Below are 17,595 nucleotides of genomic sequence, written 5' to 3' on the forward strand. Positions count from 1 at the left end.
ATTTCTTATAACGTACGTAGGTATTTATTTAAAACTTGTTTTAACATAAAATTATTACTTATTGTTGTAAGCCTAGTTGCAAAAATGTTCATTAGATTACTTATTTTCCGCTTTAAGCCACGAATATGGACGACCACCACCCATAAATCGCCTTTTCATACAAACGTAGGTAGTCCCCATTTCCCTTTCTGGATCTTAACATTACTACGGCTAAGGTGACGCAACGATCCAAAGGACTCACCTGGCCTCCGATACCAGATCACGTCATGTTTCTTGCGATCTTGCGATAGCTCTCGCCATCGGGCGTCTCTCATTTTGTTGTCCCAAGTACGCTCGTCTCCCATTGACCCATTCTATAACTTTGTATTTTTGGCTCATCTCGGCAGCCCTTTCCCTGGACGAATGACAATGTTTGCCGAGCCATGAAAATCAATCTGAATAATAATAACTCATAAAGAAATTTAAAACAATAAAATACAAATTATTAACACGATAATCATACGATAATATTAATTTGATTGATATGTCATAAATGGCATAATTCACTCGTATGGGCTATGGACTAAGGTTGAGGTTGGCAGCACTTTTTATTTTACTTCGTGTAAAAAAAACTCAGAAATACCTGTATACCAACATGACAAACATAATTTAGTTTACTTTAACTTACGGATTATTTGGTCTAATCTGTAGCACCGCCAAACGAAAGCAACCGAGAGTTCCCGAGAAATGGTCGAAGTCGTAAAATGAAGATTGTTATGAAAATTTCTTTTCCTTATTGTAAATTAAATACGCATCGAAAGCGATAGTTTTTATGTTCTAGTTTTATTCTCATATGTAGATAATAGATTTAAACAGTTTTTTCTTATCATACGTGCGTTGTATTCGAGATACGTGTCAAAAACTTTTTTAGAAATTTGTAAGGCGCCATCTCTCTTCTTCGCTTGTTTTTTATCCCGTTCTGGTTTTTCAATTTTATATATATGATGATTTATGTTGCATTAAGGGTGGTAAGTGCAAAATTGTTACCGAGAATCAAGTAGAAAATGTGACGAATCGTTAAAAAATTTAATATAGTCCGTGATACAAGTATGTACTTAGAATATTGTATAGAAATAATATTTTAGGAAAGAATCCTCGTTAGAACGCCATATGATTTTGACCCATGTTCTTTTACTGATATGAGTAAAAATTGTTAAATATAAAATGGTGTCGCCATCTAGACGAGCATAGAGGCCAAAGGTATGGCGCCGTATATTCAAGAATCAAATTTTCTTTAAAGCGCAAAAAGCCATCATCTCTTGCAAAAATTAAACGAATACGCTTAGCCCGCGCTTGATAAATAAAAAATACGTTTTTTTTCATTTTTTCAAAATAAAATAATAAAATAAAAAACAACAATTGATACGAAATTTAAGTATAAAAAAATACAAAAAGTTGTGTAGCAGCATACAATTACTGGGGATGGAACCATGGACCTCCCGATGCAAACAAAAAAAGCGAACGTTTGCAAAACGCGCCATGATAGTTCTTACTAAAGCTGACGAAATTTAGCTACTCATTCTCAAGCAAAAACGAAATATCTAAATACCGCCAAAACCAGCGATACAAATTTTCTGAATTTTTGGACATTTAATCTATAAACATATATCAAAAAGAAAAAACTCTTATGATATCGATACGATTATTTGTTTAAGCGCTAGGTATCACGACTCCGCCATTTTTAAAAATTTCCAAAAACCGGATTGACAAAAAAAAATTATTTAGTCATAGAATCTGGTCACAAAATTTCATGAGAATCAGTTAAGAATTGCGACCTGTAGAGGAGAACATCCGGACATACGAAAGCAAATTGCTCGAGTCAAAACGTAGACCTTCGCTACGCTTCGGTCAACTATATTAGGGTTTTGAACTGGTGCTTACGAAATGAAGTGAAAGTCGTGCGTGAGATGCGCGCCAACGCCATTCACCAAGACGACCGTGGCATCAAGGTCGTATCAAAACCAGCTCAAAAACGGTACCAAGTGACTAAATCTGAATCCGTCTCCTGGGCTCATTCTACCTTGTGTAAAACATCACGTAAAACCTTGTAAATAATGTGCAGAGCGCCGTACAGTCGCCGTTTGGATACAGAACACAACACAGTCATTTAGTCTTGTCTAACATGGTGACTGACACGAGAATGACACAAACAGGTTACACGATCAGTCTCCTATCAGTTTTCTGTCATTTAAAATGGACTGACGAATATTATCTAACAATTAAAATTTTCATCAGTCCAGACCATCAGTCCATCAGTCCGCGTGTTACACGATAATTTTCCCGTCAGTCTGACCAGACTGATGAACTGAACTGACGCCAGAATTAGCGTGTAACCGATGTCATATGGTGTATAGATTGCCGGCAGTTATGCTTAATAAATAGATTCTAATTATTTTTAAATATTCACTTATATAGATGTTATTGTCATAATCCCTGAAGCTATAAGAAGTGGAATTGATAGGGCCGATATGTACCTACAATAGTATAAAGGTCCTGTTAAATAATAAATTAAAAAAAAGAGTTAAAAGTAAATACATAGGTAAATACGAGAAAAATCTGAAGAATTATACAGAAGGCTCAAAAATACGTTGACAACATACGAGTATTTCTACTCCTATTAGGATTGAAAGAACTCGTGATAGTCGTGATTCTGGAAGGGGAAGGTACCCAACTGTCCAGCTCCGATTTGATTTATTTTTATATTACTCTCATAGTCTAAAATAACAGACACGTATTTTTTTAGCTGCACAAACTCAACCTAGTGGGAGAAATTGTCCTCCAAAGTACTGAAAAGTGACCAAACCCTCTAACTTCTGTAGAGAGTTTTATTCAAGCAAATTGCAAGCAAGCAATTCAAGCAATTTTCTATTTATAATTTCCTAAAAATTTGTATCCAAAGGTTATCTCGAAGAGATCGCTCATTCGCGATAAGACTGCATGTTGTTTACTTCTACTCGTAATCATATTTTACATATTATATTCTGTATTTATCGATATACATATGTATAATCGGAAGTCGATAAACGAGAAGTCCCTATAACAGCTCAAAAATGCTACTGCTACTAAATGGGCTTTGATGATGATCCCTCATGAACGTCAGCTGGCGCTCCGTTGGTGGGTTGAGGAATGGCAGCCACCGAAACATGTAAAAAAAATTAAAAAAAAAATTGTCGTCGCCTCCCGTTTGATACTTTGTCAGAAGATAGTTTAGATGTTATTATAAATAAAAAAACCGTCAGCCGGTTGTATAGCGGTGGAAAGACCGTCAGCTACTTGCATAAACATGTAAAAAATAAGCGCTGTACCTTTTTATTATAGTAATAACTGAATCATCAAACTTTGCATGTAGAAATTCATCAGGCATTTCAATAAATGTCTTACGGATTTGCGGACATAAATAGTAGGCGCGTATTTTTTACATGTTTATGCAAGTAACTGACGGTCTTTCCACCGCTATACAACTGGCTGACGGTTTTTTTTTTTCATTTATAATAGCATCTAAACTATCATCTGACAAAGTATCAAGCGGGAGGCGATGACTGACGATATTTGCTCCTGGCCCGCGGTCTGTCGGTAGGTACAAAATATTTATTTTAAACTTTAGATTTAGGATATTTTAATAATAAAAACAAAGAAATAAATGTGTTTGTAGATATATAAATAAGTTAGACAATAAGTTGTTAGAGTGTGAATTACGTAAAATAAACTGGGAACCTGCCTTAGATCTTGTTTATCCACGCGACATTCTTAAGTATATTACGGACAATTTCTGCGAAGTCTATAATAAATGCATGACCAAATATAAAATTAAAACAGGAAAACGACAGGAATGTAAGTGGATTAACAATCGTGTTATGAGCATGAGTAGGAAAAAATTAGAACTATTTAAGATTTGTAAACAAGATGAACAAAATAAAGTAAATAGATTATTATATAATAAATATAGAAACTTAACAAATAAATACATACAAAAAACTAGAAATAATCACATAAAAACAAATATTATTAATAACTTTAGTAATCAGAAAAGAGTATGGCAAATAATAAACAATATCTGCGGCAGGGTTTGTAGGTCTGTTGATGACATAATTAATAAGCACTTTAAGTCCGATACACAAACAATTTGTAATACTTTTGCGTACGGTTTTGAAGACAATGTTAAAAAAATATGCTCGCCATGTAACATCAAATTATTACCCCATGGGACGTCCCACCAACAACCAACTGTATCTATGAGGCTAAAAAGAGCAACAAATGATGTAATCTTAAAAATTATAAATCATATGAATAAAAAAAAAAGCCCAGGTATTGATAACATACGGGTCAGGGATTTGTTATGTATTAGCTAGTGTCCGACCGAAACATGTTTTTTTGCCGAAACCGAAACCGAAACCGAATGTTCGGCTTTGGCTCTAGTTTGGGCCGAAACCGAAACCGAAACCGAACCTTTTGTAGACTTGTTAAAATCGTTGAAAAAATTTCATAAAACCGCTTTTACACCCATATTATGGGGCTGTCAACACCCAATGTCCTTGAAATTGATGTTACTTTAAGCAGTTTTATAAGAAAATTATTAGAGTTAGACCAAGATAATTCTGCAACGATTTTGATAACACACGCAGTGCAAGTGTTATTTTAAACGTCAAATCTTCTATGAAATTATGACGTATAAATAACATTTGCACTTAACAGTGCGTATGCTATCAAAATAATTGCATAATTTTCTTAGTCTAACTTTATTCATTCACCAGTCAAGCTAACATAACAGGGTCAACCAAAAACGCGAGCGCAGCGAGCGCGAAATTTTTTTGTTAAAATATCGCAAGGCCGGGTACCGATCTTCACCTGGGCTTAAACGTCCGAAGTGTCCCAGTGAGGCGAACTTTCATCATGTTTCATGCGAAGTCAAAGCCGCGCTTCAGGCTTCAGGATAAGTAGTTGAGCACAGACTCCAACCAATGTCCATTGTATTAAAAAGCGAGATATTTCCTTGAGCGCTGGTGGCCTAGCGGTAAGAGCGTGCGACTTTCAATCCGAAGGCGCCCTCATTAGTGGAATTGTGTTTTGATAATAAACCAATTAATTACTGTACCTATACATGAATCAGTATATGTAGGTACATATTAATATTTTTGTCCTACTTATTCCCCAACTTTTGGTCTTTGTCACATAGTTTAGTTTCATAGTACGAAGTACCATTTCGTAAGTTTCGGCCCGGCCGAAAGGTTCGGCCGTTTTTTGGCCGAAACCGAAACTACAGCCGAAACATGATTTTTTGGCCGAAACTGGCCGAAACCGAAACCGAAACCGAACCTTCGGTCGGACACTAGTATTAGCACAGAGATAACGCCGGTCATCACACACCTAATTAACGCATGCATTTCCACGTCCTCATACCCCGATCAATTAAAAATAGGTATAGTTAGGCCCATTCATAAGAAAGGGGCGTACAATGACGTAAATAATTATAGACCAATTACGATTTTACCATGCATTGATAAGATAGTTGAGAGGTATATCGGCGATGAGATAACGAGTTTCCTTTCTAAAAACGACATAATAAATGATAAACAATATGGGTTTCAAAAGGGTCGAAATACTTCCCAGCTTTTATCAACATTTGTCAATGAGGTCAACCAGCAACTGAATAACAGAAATCAGGTGCTGGTTGTCTTCATTGACTTCAGCAAAGCATTCGATGTTTTAAATTATAACACGCTATTTTATAAGCTTAAAACGGTAGGTGTACAGGGCCCTTTGCTGGAGTGGTTCCGTGACTACCATACAAACCGAAATACAGTCGTACGCATCAATGGACAAGATAGTGACCCCATACCTACACAAAAAGGCACGGCACAAGGTTCGATTTTAGGTCCAACCGAATATTTAACGTACGTCAACGACATGTGTAACCTATTCACAAAGGGCTCTGTATACCAATTTGCCGATGATACGTGCTTGGTCACATACGGCAGAAACATCAGTGAGGCACAGGAAATGATGCAATACAATTTTGATACTCTGTGTAAGTGGGCTCACGACGTAGGCTTAGTTATAAATGCCAACAAAACAAAACTTTTACACATACGCTCCCCATACGCAAAAAGTGTCAACCCTATAGTTATAGCTCATGCGCACCCCTGCTGGCACGACCCGCGCGCGTGCGCGTGCGAGCCGCTCCAGCTGGTGGACCAACACACCTACCTGGGCCTTGTCATCGACAAACACCTCAACTGGAAGCCTCACATTGAACATGTATGTGACAAATTACGGTCTCTGCGTTCCCAAATGAACATACTTAAATATAAACTCCCTTATAATATATTACGATTACTATACCTGTCTCTGGCAGACACGGTCATAAGTTATGGGCTAAGTAGCTACGGACGAACATATAAAACATACATAGATAACATATATAAACTACAACTTAGCATACTTAAAACTATTTTACCAACATACTTAAATAGATTTGATAACGAATGTGATATTTTTAAACACTGTAAAGTAATGTCTATCTTTGACAAAATCAACATGTCGATAGTTCTCGATGAATATGATAAAATAAAACTACTAGAAATGAAATACAGACATAAAAAATTACGTAGCACAGTTGTTCAATCTAGATATATTCTCCCAAAGTACGTAAACGTGTATGGCAGGAGGACGTGGAAATATATGCTATCTAGCATACTAAATAATATACCAGAAGAAATATATAAAAATACCCTCGAAAATAAAACTAAATGTAAAAACGCTTTTAAGAAATATTACCAGGATGGGAATGTGTGATGACAGGTGTTACCTGATACTTGTTTACTTACGAACTTATTTTTTCCTTTATGTGTCTAGTATATAAGTACCATATACAAAAAAAGCATAGGTATATAAACATTACACATGCAGTTTGAGCGTAGTGATGCATTTGCACCACGCATAAACTTTCACAAGTTTCTGTGGCGCATCTTAGTTTTAAGTTGTTTGTATTATGTTTTTGTGATGTGTAAATAAATTAAAAAAAAAAAAAAACAAACAGGTCGCAGTTCTAACCTAACCTAACCCACTTTTATAGTAGCAGTTGGTTCCTGTAAAGGTCGCAGTTCTAACCTAATCCACTTTTCTAGTAGCAGTTGGCTTCTGTGAAGGTCGCAGTTCTAACCTAACCCAACCCACTTTTGTAGTAGCAGTTGGTTTCTGTCTACGTTTCAATTAAACTGCTTAGTGACATGTTTTTTCTGCCGACCAATTTTTTAATCTTGCTGATCAAATAATAATTTTGTATCTCAAGTAGGTATTTGTAAAGCTGATAAATTATAACAGAAGCAGACCGATATTGGTTATAATTTTGACCGTTTGTGAATTATTTGCTGAACATGAGTTGTACATAGCTCGATTTTTATTTATTGCCAACAAAATATTTGTATGCTGTCCAAATGATTTAATTGCAATTTATTTGCAGAATCGATTTAAAAGACGGCTGTTCATTTAATTACTTCCCATTAACGAGCAATTTGCTTGAATAAGACTCTCTACAGAAGTTAAAGGGTTTGGTCACTTTTCAGTACTTTGGAGGACAATTTCTCCCACTAGGTTGAGTTTGTGCAGCTAAAAAAATACGTGTCTGTTATTTTAGACTATGAGAGTAATATAAAAATAAATCAAATCGGAGCTGGACAGTTGGGTACCTTCCCTTGTCAGAATCACGACTATCACGAGTTCTTTCAATCCTAATAGGAGTAGAAATACTCGTATGTTGTCAACGTATTTTTGAACCTTCTGTATTTTTTCTCGTATTTACCTATGTATTTACTTTTAACTCTTTTTTTTTATTTATTAATTAACGGGACCTTTAAACTATTGTAGGTACATATCGGCCCTATCAATTCCACTTCTTATAGCTTCAGGGATTATGACAATAACATCTATATAAGTAAATATTTAAAAATAATTAGAATCTATTTATTTAGCATAACTGCCGCCAATCTATACACCATATGTGCCGTGTCCGATGTTGGGTTACTAAGAATGTGTATGAAGGCACCGACGTCGTATGGTACTTTTAACTTTATAAATAGGTATTTTCTTGACCACAACCGCTAGTCAATCGATTTCGCCTCAAAGTATTTATTTCCCAATCTACCGCTCAAAACTTCCGATGAGGGCGATGTATAATTTCCGGCCCTTTCGAGTTTCGCGGCTTTTTCGCATTTCGCGCTAGTTCGCGTTTGACATCGGAAGCGATTTCCCCATTGATTTAGTGATATCAAAGGGTTCTGTTGCAGACTTTGGGGGATAATGTGATTTTTAATATCTTTTGATGACACGATACATTTTTAGCTTTAAATAAATATTAAGGGACATAATGGGACAATCTTACAGAGAAACAGAGAGGTATGGAACAGAAAGACATGCTGCGCCGACCCCAAGTGGATGGGAAAAGGGCAAGAGAATGATGATGATGAATGGGACAATCTTACACAAATGGACCTAGTTGTTGTTTTAGGGTAGAAATGGGACCCTATTACTAAGACTTCGCTATCCGTCCGTCTGTCTGTCAACATGCTGAACTCATGAACCGTGATAGCTAGGCAGTTGAAATTTTTACAGATTATGTATTTCGGTTCCCGTTTTTAACAACAAATACTAAAAACAGAATATAATAAATATTTAAGTGGGGCTCCCATACAACAAACGTGACTTTTCTTTGTTATTTTTTACTATCTAAACTAGTGGGTGGCTATCTCGCACTTGGCCGGTTTTTAGGGTTCCGTACCTCAAAAGGAAAAATCGGAACCCTTATAGGATCACTCGTGCGTCTATCTGTCTGTCCGTCTGTCACCGCCTATTTTCTCGGAAACTACTGAATCGATTAAGTTGAAATTGGGTACACATGTGTAAATTAGTGACCCAAAGATGGACATATTTTTTTATAATTATAAAATACATAGGTTCGAAGTTATTTAAGAAAATAGCCAAAAAATTACCATTCCCCCCCTTTATCTCCGAAACTACTGGGTCTAAAATTTTGAAAAAAATACACAAACTAGTTCTTTACCTATAGATGACAGGAAAACCTATTAGAAATGTGCAGTCAAGCGTGAGTCGAAATTATGTACGGAACCCTAGAAACGCAAATCCGACTCGCACTTGGCCGGTTTTTTATAAGTACGTAAGACTTTGGAACTCTTTGGGCGGTTTTTTTTTTTAAATTATTAGTCTTTTTTGCGTATCAGACTGTACTCGTGTGTATGTTCAATTGGCCCGTTAGTCTGAGACGCTGCTGTTGCTGCTGACTGTACAGTCCCCTGCAATAATATGTCACACAACAAAGGCCGCAAAAATATCTAACACGATCTTATTGGTAGAGATTCATAGGAGCGCGACACATATTTTTGCGGATTTCGAAGAGTAAAATATAATGGCAGCTGGCTATACAGAGTGTAAATAGCTAGTAGCTTCAATATAACAGAATGGCGTTCACGTGGACATGTCACTCGGCAGTGCTCGGCACTCAAGTACAGGCAGAGCTGTGCCTGGCTGCCTGCCTCGCTCAGCTAATCTGTGGAATGAACTGTCCGCGGTATTTCCGGACCGATACGACCTTCAAACCTTCCAGAAAACCATATTTATTTGCTAGAAAACTAAGTGTAATGAATATTAAAGCGTGTATTTTTTAAATAAAAACGACTACTTTTAAAGATAATTAATTGAAAACCACCAGAGCGTAATTCATTTTAGAAATATGTAAGTTTTTGACATAAATTTCATTATTGGTACAAGCTTTTATCGCTGACTGTACTTTTCTTACGACAGACAACTAATACTCATCGAGACAATTCTAAAAATCTCTAACACAATTAGGTTGCGTTGTTTCATCACAGAGTTCCTATGGCCACCTCCTGTCTTCATCATCAGATCAGTTCGACAGCACCATATTATTGTATTGTCATCAGAACTACATACAGCTGCCAATTTTCATGACGCTACGATCCTTGGAAGATGGTTAAATTAGTTACCTTAGATTCCATTACATAGTTAGTTACATACAGGTCGACCTAATAAAGGCTTGTTAAAAAAAAGTTTTTGGCAAAAAAAATATTTTTGGTACAAGCTTTTATCGCTGACTGTACTTTTATTACGACAGACAACTAATACTCATCGAGACAATTCTAAAAACCTCTAACACAATTAGGTTGCGTTGTTTCATCACGGAGTTCCTATGGCCACCTCCTGTCTCCATTATTACCAATTTGTGACCTTGTGACAGTTATGACGTAGCGTCAGTAAATGAGAAGTTTTTAATAAAAATAAATACATTGCGTGCTATATTTTTTATAAGAAAAGTCGTATTTCTTTAATAAAACACGTGGTACTTTGTTCATTAGGGCCTATAGTAACTATAGGTACCTTAGTAACTACACCTTAGAATATGTGGTCTTATCAAAAATACACGCTGTATAGAGCTAGATTATAACTTAAATGTGACAATGAAGTCACGGATTCCCCGAGGATTAGTATAGTTAGTTATTTTATTTGTATGAATCAACTAGTGGGCGAATTAAAAACAAATTAAGGTGGAAACTAATTGGCGACAGGGCTTCATTTTATTATAACAATTACGATTCGGTGAAATGTAGAGTAGAATATACGAATATTTACAAGGTTTTACGTGATGTTTTACATACGGTAGAATGAGCCCGGGAAACCGATTCAGAATTAGCCACTGGTTACAGTTTTGATACGACTTTCACGATCGTCTTGATCAGCGATGTTGCGGATGCAGATTTTTTGATATCCGCGGAAGCGGATATTTAAAGGCTCACATCCGCGATGCGGATGTCAAGATTAGGTACTTAAACGACAAATATTACATTTTAGTAATTTTTATTAAAAAGAAAACGAAACGTTTAGTATTTGAGCAAGAATATAGGTGCGTTATATTTAATAAACAGTAACTTGGCCGACTTTTCTGAATCTAGACGATTTCGTTATAGGTATTGACGAAATTACCTAGCACTTACGCCGCCGCTACGACCTACCTTTACCGACGTGTCCGACATCCGCATTAAGGTCCGCATCGATTTTATGCAGATTTAAAAATAATGCGGAAGTTCTGCGGATGCGGATCCGAATATTTGCAACATCGCTGGTCTTGTGATTGGCGTCGGCGGGCATCGCACGCACGGCTTTCACTTCATTTCGCAAGCACCAGTTCAAAACCCTAAAAAAATGTTTAATAGGGAGTATTACTGCAATGTTCTGCCGCCAGAGTGCAGCACTATGTTGTTTAGTAAACCATAGAGTAACTTATACATACTAGGCCTTAAACAGTTTTTTGACAAGTTTTCACAATGACATTGATGCATTAAGGCGGTTTGTTTACAGGTGGCCTACCGCGAAACGCGAAAATCGAAATTTCGTTATCTGCCTCTCTATCGATTGATAGAGAGGCAGAAACCGAACTTTCGATTTTCGTGTTTCGCGGTAGGCCCTTTGATTGCGCCTGTGACGCCCTCTACGCAAAGTTTTGCGTAATATTCCCTATTAGAATCCATCTCCCGTTATATAGCGAAAGCGTTTTGTAGAAGAGAAAAGAAAACATGTTGTGATTAGCGCCGAGTGGGTTAAGGTTAGAATATTAATCCGCTCCTGTGAGGGTAGTAAACAATAATGGCCCATTCCGGTGACATCTGGCCACAATATGAAAGCAAAGAGAGGTTATAAAATGCCCGTGACATCGATATGTCCAATAACTATTGGCATTAGGTATAATTGTGATTGCCTCTAACCATCGGGTCTTGGATGTGTCATCGTGGTCCTCACATTCTGACAAGTACGCTTGACGTAATCCATACTTCCATACTAATATTATAAATGCGAAAGTGTTACTGTCTGTCTGTCTGTCTGTCTGTTACCTCTTCACGATTTAACCGCTGAACAGATTTAGTTAAAATTTGGCGTAAACTTAAATTTGACTTTTAGTCCCGGGGAAAGATATAGGATAGTTTTTATATAGGAAATTATCCCTAAAGAGGGTGAAAAGGGGAGTGAAATGGAGATAACTAATGAATTGCCTGATAATTGATGTAAGCAATTAAACATAATATATTCTCAAATTGAATGATTGCTATTAGACTTTATCAAGGCGCTATACTTATATTAGCTGCTATTACTTATTCCACGTAGACGGAGTCGCGGGCAAGTTAGGTAATAAAATTGAGTGTGACGTATCACCGATTAAACAGTTATTTAATTAGTAGGTTCTTTTAATCTAAAACATAATATTTAATAAAATTAATCGAACCAACGTTTCGCTTATCTCTCTCTGGATCTCAGACCGCACAATGAGATCGTGATAGTCAACAAAAGGGATTAAATTAACCATGTACCTATAATTTTCTCGATATCTTTATTCGATTAAATTTTAATTGGACATGACACTTTTATGTAATTTGGGGACGAGTAGATATTTAAAATAAGATTTTTAAACAACCTTTGTTGATGATTTCAGTAAAATCAGTTAATTAACTTTTCATGTTTTATTGACTTTAAAATGTGTTTATTTTTACAGAATTTATTAAACTTGCATGTTAATGTAGGTAAGGTGGTGGTACAGCTGCTCGACGCGGTCCCAGTACATGTCATCTTGAAACTTAAGTCATTGTCAATAGAGGTGACAGCAGGGTGTCATCTATTGGACATTAGCATGTCGAGCACTAGTACCACCACCTTACGGTGTATATATTTATGTAGGTTATATTTAGGAAGCCAAAGTATAGTGAGTAAGTATTTAATTAGAGTAGTACCAAACTTTTCTGCACACTTTTTAATGTCAATGTGTGTGTTCTATGTTCTATTATTGAAGCGCTTGACTAAAAAGGTGATAAACATTTACACAAATGTAGAAAGGATTATACGTATGTACTAAATAATAAAAAGTCTTAATCTTATTCACTTCACTGCACTTCCTGAGTAAAGACGTATATTTTTACACCTATCTACATCTACAACGTAACTACGGTACGAAGTGGACCTAAAGGGTGCAGTGTGATAACGGCCGTGAGTTAGGGCCATGCTACATTAACCACGGCTGACGGGGCTAAGGCGTCTGTTCATGAGCATAGCTTGAACTCGGACAGATCATCGCAAAACAGTTGTAATTCGAGAATAGAACAAGATGTTTATAGTCGTGCTATTTACAATGTTTTGTAATTATTTTTAACCCACAAATGTCCAAAAGTTTGCGCCTTTTTACGGTTTCGTTCCCAAAGGGTAAAAACGGGACCCTATTACTAAGACTCCGCTGTCCGTCTGTCTGTCACCAGGCTGTATCTCATGAACCGTGATAGCTAGGCAGTTGAAATTTTCATAGATGATGTATTTCTGTTGCCGCTATAACAACAAATACTAAAAACAGAATATAATAAATATTTAAATGGGGCATTCCATACAACAAACGTGATTTTTTTTGCCATTTTTTTGCGTAGGTGGTACGGAACCCTTCGTACGCGAGTCGACTCGCACTTGGCCGGATTTTTATTCTGTTACTTATCTATTTTTTTTTTAATAAAACATATTTTGTCTCAGTATTGATTTTTTTGGTGCACGCGTACTTTGTGGTGAATAAATTGTAATTTTTCTTAGAATCATTGGTACGTTTTGTAGACTTAGTTTTTTTTTATTTCTGCCTATTTCTAAAAAGTCCCAATTGTCTCGTCAAAACGGTAGACGTATTGTTTTTACCCGCTGGTTGGTGAGTAACAATGGATCTGACTAAATTATTAGGTACTTAGGTTATTTTTGGTATCTATGCTGTCAGGAATGTTAAAATGTGTTTTTACTTTCGTCCCATCTATAAAAACTGTTACAAAGTACGAAGTGACACAAAAATCTAATCACTTGACTGTAGTGAAGTCACCTGGACCCTATTTCACCAACGTGACAGGTCCGACAATTGTCGACATCACTGTTACTGACGTCACAGGCCTCCATAGGCTACGCTACGGTAACCGCTTACCATCAGACGGGCGGTGTGGTTGTTTGCCACCAACATGTTAATTAAAAAAAACTCCACTATATCGCCAGTTAATAAGTATTTATTTTGCGAAGCTAATGACAATTGTCACAAGAAATACGACAATTGTCCAGAAATTCCGACACGGAACTCATTTGCTGTCAAGAATTATTGATATTTTTTTGAAATCTTGTGACAATTGTCATCATTGTCACCATAAACATCGCAAGAGAAATACCTGTTTTTTGCCAATATAATAAAGTTTTTTTAAATAATACAATGATGGTGACAAACAGGAATACGGCCCGCCCGATGGTAAGCGATAACCGTAGCCCATGGATGCCTGTGACGTCAGCAACTATGAGACTTGTCGAATTGTCGCACCTGTCACGTTGGTGAAATAGGGGCCTGGTATCCGTACAGGCACCTGCAATAATTAGGGCGAGCGAAGCGAGCCCTATCACTATTCGACAAACTATACAATCTTGTGGTACACTTTACGGAAAAACTATCGCACTGATAGGTTTGAAATTTAACATAGTAATTTAAATTCATGTCTAGATGTGTTATCAAACATAAAAATATCATATTATAAACTTAAAAAAATAAAATAAAGGAATAACACTTTGTATTACTGCTAGCGCCATCTGTTAGAAAAATTAAAAAAAGGGTTAAAATTTTGGATTCTGACCCATCTCGCTTCGCTCGGTTTGATTCCCAATTTAGCAATTAAGTTTCTGTGAATACTGGATATCATCCAAAAATCATGCTTCGAATGACCCCGTTTCCTCCTAATTGAAACTGCATGCCGACTGCACGCCAATTGCAACGTCGGCGTGTAGTTCAACAAAATGACCCAGAACCCTGGCATTACCTAGTGGAACTCAGGTTTGGTGCAACATAGGCACACGCTGTTTTAGTAATTCGACACATCTTGATGAGCACTTGGGAGAGCAGTACGATAGAGCTGATGCTGAACCTTGGCTGTACCTAGCGGACCTCAGATTTGGTGCAACATAGACACACACTGGGTTGGACATCCGACTCGTCATGATGATCACTTGGTAGAGAGGTACCCAAGATAGCTGATGCTGAACCCTGGCAGTACCTAGTGGAGCTCGGGTTTAATACAACATATGCACACGCTGTTTTAGTAATTTAACACGTCTTGATGAGCACTTGGAAGAGCAGTACCCAAGATAGAGCGGACTCTGAACCCTGGCTGTACCTAGTGGAACTCAGGTTTGGTGCAACATAGGCACACGCTGTTTTAGTCATTCGACACGTCTTGATGGGCATTTGGGAGAGCAGTAACCAAGATAGACCTGATGAGCTGATGCTAAACCCTGGCTGTACCTAGTAGAACTCAGGTTTGCTGCAACATAGGTACACGCTGTTTTGGACATCCGACTTGTCAGAATGAGCACTTGGGAGAGCAGTACTCAAGATAGAGCTGATGCTGAACCCTGGCAGTACCTATTGGAACTCAGGTTTGGTGCAACATAGGCACACGCTGTTTTAGTAATTCGACACGTCTTGATGAGCACTTGGGAGAGCAGTACCCAAGATAGAGCGGATTCTAAACCCTGGCTGTACCTAGTGGAACTCAGGTTTGGTGCAACATAGGCACACGCTGTTTTAGTCATTCGACACGTCTTGATGGGCATTTGGGCGAGCAGTACCCAATATAGAGCTGATTAGCTGATGCTAAACCCTGGCTGTACCTAGTAGAACTCAGGTTTGGTGCAACATATATACACGCTGTTTTGGACATCCGACTCGTCAGAATGAGCACTTGGGAGAGCAGTACCCAAGATAGAGTTGATGCTGAACCCTGGCAGTACCTATTGGAACTCAGGGTTGTTGCAATATAGGCACACAATGTTTTGGTCATCCGACTCGTCATGATGATCACTCGGTAGAGTAGTACCCAAGATAGCTGATGCTGAACTCTGGCAGTACCTAGTGGAGCTCGGGTTTTATACAATATAGGCACACGCTATTTTGGTCATCCGACTCATCTTTTTGAGCACTTAGGAGATACTCAAGGTAGAGCTGTAGCTGAACCCTGGCAGTATTTAGTGGGACTCACGTTCGTTGCAACATAGGTACACGCTGTTTTGGTCATCTCACTCGTCTTGATGAGCACTTAAGAGAGCAAATTATACGTAAGTTTATGTGCGGAGCAGCATGATTACCGCCAGTAGGTGTCCTACGCTCAATTGTGTCGTGTGGACGCATAAATAAAATCAAGGACATTGGCTCGCTGACCCAACATTATGTAGGAAAGCCAGTTGGCTTCCTTACGAAAAGTACTGGGCGACCGTGTAGGATGTAATAATCGCTTATGAAATAGTATACTACGTGTGGATGATATTGGCAATTTGATTTTGTCGTCTGGACACGCTTTTAATGGACAAAGTAAAAGCTGTAACAGACAGGCGTACCGGACAGCGACCGGGGTCCAATTAGTAGGTATATTTTCTTCTTGCTCTCACTTATAGCTGCGTCCTTAACGGACTTATTACGTACCCACTCGATCGAACATGGAACAAGCCTCGGACTGGATCAAAGTCGCGGTCCGGTACGATTAGATAGAAAAACTCCGCGAGCCCTTACAAAGCTCTGCTTTTTGCTAGTAATATTATTATGTTACTCTTCGAGGCCGCAAAAATATGTGACGTGCTCTTATGGCTTACATATGGCTCTACAAATAAGATCGTGTCAGATATTTTCGCGGTCTTCGTTGTGTAATATATTATTGCAGGTGAATGTACAGTGAATGGCGGCCTTTAGGCCGGCGCTTAGCGGGCGTTTGTCGGGTACCAATGAACAGCCCTGTCAAATTAGCCGTCTTGCGCCCGCCGGTGTTCTTATCGGTTACGCGACTGCGTAGCTAACTAGTGAGAGGGTGCCCTTCCATCTGTAGCCTTACCACGAGTTTGACACTTACCTGACTCTGGCATATTCTCTAGCTAGAGTGTGCGTAATTACTTTCTATGAACATTCTCGGAAGTGTCTGGAAACTTACGCGAGAATTTAAAGCAAGTTTCCATACGGAAAGATTGTTCTATATTTTTTTCAAATAAGTATTATAGTCTGTCAAGCCGTTTTGCTAGTAGAAAATAGCATTTAAAAAATGTAGAGGGACTATCGTCCCATAGAAAATTTGAACTTTTTCTACTGACAAAGTAGTTTGACCGGATATTAATAATATATCACTCATTAATTAATTAGCATTTTTGGTGCAGCGGAGTGGTGTTAACGTAATTGGTATAGATAATTCCAACTGAAATGGTAAATTAAGGTTAATATTAACGTAATTAACGCTAATTAATCATTAGGGTTGAAATTGTTTATACCAATTCCGTTAACACCACTCCGCTGCACCGAAAATGCTATAAAATTTACGATGTCTGCTAATTAGACATGCAGAAGGCAGAAGGAATACCCAAAAAAAAGCCTGCGTCTGTTAAATCTTGACATGGTTTGATTGTTTGCTTGATGTAAAATAAAATTCCTGAGAGGTTTTTTATAGAAAT

General features: G+C 37.6%; 1 long non-coding RNA gene across 1 annotated transcript in view; it reads right to left on the reverse strand.

Annotated features, from left to right (window-relative positions):
• LOC134800861 (uncharacterized) overlaps positions 1 to 17,595 on the reverse strand; it is a 176,467-nt gene that overhangs the window by 125,700 nt on the left and 33,172 nt on the right. The window lies entirely within an intron of this gene.

The sequence above is a fragment of the Cydia splendana genome, chromosome 20 (assembly GCF_910591565.1).
Source record: "Cydia splendana chromosome 20, ilCydSple1.2, whole genome shotgun sequence".
In the NCBI taxonomy this organism is placed as follows: Eukaryota; Metazoa; Arthropoda; class Insecta; order Lepidoptera; family Tortricidae; genus Cydia; species Cydia splendana.